A 5,109-nucleotide genomic window follows, 5' to 3' on the forward strand; every position below is an offset into this window, starting at 1 on the left:
GACTGGGCCTGCCTAGCGGCTAAGGCCCAAGCAGAGAGGGGGGGGGGGTTCTTTTACTTTTGCTCTTTTCTCTTTCTTTTTTTTTAAAAAAAGAACATGGTAATATTTGGGCTGCCAAAAAGGATTTTGTAAAATGTGGGACTAGGCCACATAAATACTTTGCGAATTATGAAACTGCCAAAAAAAATGTTTCAAGGTATTTGGAAGTGACTAGGTATTTTTAGAAATTAAATAAGGAAAGATAAAAGTTGCTGGACCACCAAAAGATAATCCAGGGGCAATTTGGGAATTCCAAAAATGTTGGCTTCCACATGACAAATATCTAGAGATTATTTGCCACACTTTGAACATTTTAGTTTTCAGGTTTGACAAATAAGAATTTTTGAATTTAATTTGAAATTGAGATTTGGACTGGGATAGAATGAAAGTGAGATTAGCAACAGTGACAATGATGACAGTGCATCATTAGAAGGGGATTACTGTAGCATGATTCTCGGGGCGTTACAAATCTCCTCCACTACAAGAAATCTCGTCCCGAGATTTAAGTGTGAAGTAAAGAGTAACTTCGGGTTAAGTGACCCTTATAGGGTTAATTATCTGGTGAACAATTCAGGGAATGTGGCAGAAGTATCTCTCGAGTTGAAACTTAAGAAAACATCGAGAGCAAATATGAAGGTACGATAGGAAGTTTCAAGCGAATGGGCAAACGATCGATACCTGGACAGAGTGTGAGAAAGGGGTTCAGAGCATCGGGAAAAGATCATCTCTCGGACGGTGGCTCGTGACAACACACAAAGCCAAGAGCAAATGATACTTCGGAATAAAGGATAAACAGGAGAGTCAGGTTTCGATCCTATGGAACTGTGGGTTGTGGGCCCACCATGTGGGCTAAAAGCAGGAAGGGCGCTAGTATTTTGCATGGTCATGATAGCAAGGCAGGTCAGAGCATAGACTGTCAATTATGTTGGCAACAACGTTGGTACCAAGGGCGAGGGATGAAGAGAACCATTCTCCTTCTCGCAAGACGAGGCGGACCAATAGGCAAAGTTCTCGTCCATCGGTGGTTACCGGAATGTCATCAACAATAGTAGCAGGGTCTTACTGACAGAGTTTGTACACCGAGGTGTTTACATAAGGATGGAATTATCACTGCTCAGACAAGTTAGATCACAAGAAAGGTGAAACAAAACAATGGAAAGGAAAATGTGATTATTATGATAATCAGACCAATGGAAAGGAAAGGTGTTTATACCCAAGTATTATGGTATAACTTTCCCAAGGAAAGGCAGAGCATGATAGGGCTCCAAGTATCATACAATGGTGTTTGGATAAATGATCAAGAACAGTTAGCATTGCGCTCTCAAATGTTCTTGTTGATGATCGGAGTACCACACACATGCTTCGGGATAGTGTTGACATGGTCATCAGGGAAATGTCAGGCTTCGGATGCACAAAGGATCCATCGGAAACAACTTAGAAAATAAGTCATACAATTTCAGCAAGGAAATGATGAGGGTGTGGCCGACGGGCTCAACAACAATCCATCGGCATGTCAAAAGGATGTATTTCCAAAATTATATGAACAAGTTTGTGTTGGGGAAGGCAAGAATGTTGTCGATGATAATTCAAATCATCGAGGGGTAAGGATGGCATTTATCACCATGAATTCGATTGATATCCTGGAAGAAGTCAAAATGTTGACAGTGATCACGACAAATTTTGTTGAGAGACTCTACGAAGATGCCATCGAGCAGCGACGACATTAAGCAAAAGGAAGGATGAAGTAAAAGGCTATGAGAACCACGGATTCGACACAAGCTCGAAATCAAACTTGTTGTTCGAGATGAAATGATAGGATGCGGAAGATCGACGCAAGCCTAGCTCGTCGTCAGGAGTTGTGCTCCAGGAAGAAGGACAGGGTAGCATAGTTAAAAAATAGCTCGATAATGATATAGCCGATCAGGCTATGAATGATGTGATGGAGTATCATTCCAATGAGAATTCATAAGAGGTAGTGCAATGACACAATATCCTTGAGATAACAGGGGTAATACTCGAGGTAGATCAAAATAGAGGTTGCGGAGATGCATTGGTCTGCAGAAGACAAGTGCTTTAACTTGTCCGAGAAAAGGAATCAAAAAAATATCAATATGGCCGGAACCACGATTACAGAAAACCAAATCTCAGATATGAGATGAACTTATACCAAGGGGGTAATTATTTTTACGAGAAGCTTCCATGATAAGATCGGCATCGCGTCCATGGGCATGAACGCAAGGTTCAAGGTCAACTCCCACTTCTCCAATACACAACTTTTCATTCACTTCTCGATTTTCGAAGTATTTGTAGTGTTGAAATTTTATCTGGCAAAACACCAGAAGAGTAAGACTCGTTAAAACTCTCGGGTTCAAATGGATTATGGGAGGCATAGGTTCAACTCGTAGGGGTATCTTAGGAACATATACCACTAGCTTCAGGATTAAAATATACCAGCTCGAAAGCAGAGCATGGTTGACCAAAGCAGATGATAGAATTTACCAAAGGTATTATGTGTCAGGGCAAAACTCACAAGTTTAATGAATATGAAGGACATTGTCGGATAATAATCCAACCAAGGATATGGCGGTCCATAAAGATCTGATGTGAGTATCGATACTCACCCAGAAGAAGAAAGAAGGCAAAGGCATCGGGTTATAGATATAACTGGATAACTTCAAAGCTTGAATACAAATGAATTACGATTTTCAGATCAGAAGATCTGAAGCAGAGGCTCTGATCAAAAGATAATTGAGTTGGATCGATACAAATCCACAATCAATCAAGGTTCAATTTGATAAGAACAAGCTCATGTTTGGAGTGACGTCTGAGCCGGAAGGATGAATGCTAGGATCTGACTGAGGATTACGAGCATTCGCGACATATTGGATCAAGGGACTCGAAACGATAGTGACAGAGGGTGTCAATGAAGATTACTAGAAGTATGGAATTAACCATAATGCAAGCAAACTAGAATTTCAACAACAATAGGCTGCTGAGGATTTTTGGAAGATTAGATAGTATTTCCAAGTATTTAGGAAAGCATATGAACAACTGGGGATGAACGAACCCCAGTTAAGTGAATTATCCGCAGTGCAAAAGAAGCTGCAAAGCAGAAGGCACAAAGGATTCTCAGAACAATGGAGAGTGCTAGGGATAACTTGTAACAACAAGAGAAACTGGGGATGAAGGTACAAACAGCAAGGATGTTATCCATGGGGGCTTATCGGTGGTCAGGAACTGCAAAGCAGTGGGCACGGGGGTCTCAGGAAAACATCGCAGAGTAACTGCAGAATCATCTGGTGCAGCAAGCGATCATCGATAATGTCGGGGCTCTCCGGGTGGAAGTGGTTACAAGATCCTAGAGTCAGAGTTAGCAAAAATCATTTAACCCGAATAAAGGAGAGATCAGAATCCCAGAGTATAGATGAGGAATAAAAGATCCTAATACCACCCAATGGCGACGTGGGCCCGTAAGACACACAGCCAATGTTAGTAAAAGTTTTTCAGTGACTAGACTCAACTTCGGCCAAGGAGTTGGAAAGGGGGCTACCTACAGGCAGTCGGCTCTGATACCAACTTGTGACGCCCTCGATTCAATCGTACACTAATCATACACGCAAATGTGTACGATCAATATCAAGGACTCACGGGAAGATATCACAACACAACTCTAGACACAAATTAAAATAATACAAGCTTTATATTACAAGCCAGGGGCCTCGAGGGCTCGAATACATAAGCTCGAATACACAAGAGTCAGCGGAAGCAACAATATCTGAGTACAGACATGAGTTAGACAAGTTTGCCTTAAGAAGGCTAGCACAAAAGCAACATCGATCGAAAAGGCAAGGCCTCCTGCCTGGGAGCCTCCTAACTACTCCTGGTCGTCGGCGTCCGTCACGTGGTAGGAGGCACCCTCGGGGAAGCAGCAGTCGTCAAAGGTGGCATCTGGCTCCTGGACTCCACCATCTGGTTGCAACAACCAGAAAGAAGAAAGAAGGGGGAAAAGGGGGAGCAAAGCAACCGTGAGTACTCATCCAAAGTACTCGCAAGCAAGGATCTACACTACATATGCAAAATTATCAAAGGAAGGCTGTATATGTGGACTGGGTTGCAGAAATGCCAGAATAGGGAGAAGGCCTAGTCCTATCGAAGACTAGCATCTTCTCGAACCACCATCTTGCAGCAAACAAGAGGGAGTAGAGTAACATAAGGTAAAGTAGCAGTGGTGTTATCAACCTCGGCCGGAGATCCTTTCTCGACTCCCTGTGAGAAAGAAATCCCAGAGCCATACTATCCAGTTATCATCACAATCAAATCCTCATCTCCATCCAGTTCTCATCACAAGTATCCAGTTCTAGTTGTATCGATCGGGATACAACTCCAAGTGTCCGTTACCGTAGGACAGGCTATCGATAGATGTTTTCTTCCCTGCAGGGGTGCACCAACTTACCCACCACGCTCGATTGACTCCGGCCGGACACACTTTCCAGGGTCATGCCCGGCCTCGGCCAAACAATATGCCGCAACCCGACCTAGGCTTAATAGAGAGGCCAGCACGCCGGACTAAACCTATGCCCCCAGGGGTCATGGGCCATCTCCCCGGGAACTCCTGCACGTTGCGTGGGCGGCCGGTGAGCAGACCTAGCTACCTCCCTAAAAAGGCAGGAGCTTACCAGTCCAACCCGGCGCGCACCGCTCTGTCGCTGACGTCTATTAAGCTTCGGCTGATGTACACGACGCAGAACGCCCATACTATGCCCACGTGATGGTTAGTGCTATCAGGCCAGAGGCCCCTCGGATCAAATATCCAAATCGTAGTGGATTAGGAACGCGCGGTAACAAGCAGAGACTCACGAAAGAGGTGACCCCGTTGCCCCGTCTCGAGGACTTGCGGCAAGGGCTAAGAATGCCCGGCCACGCCTCGTAATTATCTCACGGGCACCTTCCAGGTCAACCCGTCTCCACATCACTTTCCAAGTAACAGTTGTAAAGTCCAAGTATCCGTGTGTCCAAACATCAAGAGGAAAACCCAAGGAATCACCCTCGGTGGGTTCCACTCAATGTAAT

The sequence above is a fragment of the Triticum dicoccoides genome, chromosome 2A, assembly GCF_002162155.2.
Source record: "Triticum dicoccoides isolate Atlit2015 ecotype Zavitan chromosome 2A, WEW_v2.0, whole genome shotgun sequence".
Classification (NCBI taxonomy): Eukaryota; Viridiplantae; Streptophyta; class Magnoliopsida; order Poales; family Poaceae; genus Triticum; species Triticum dicoccoides.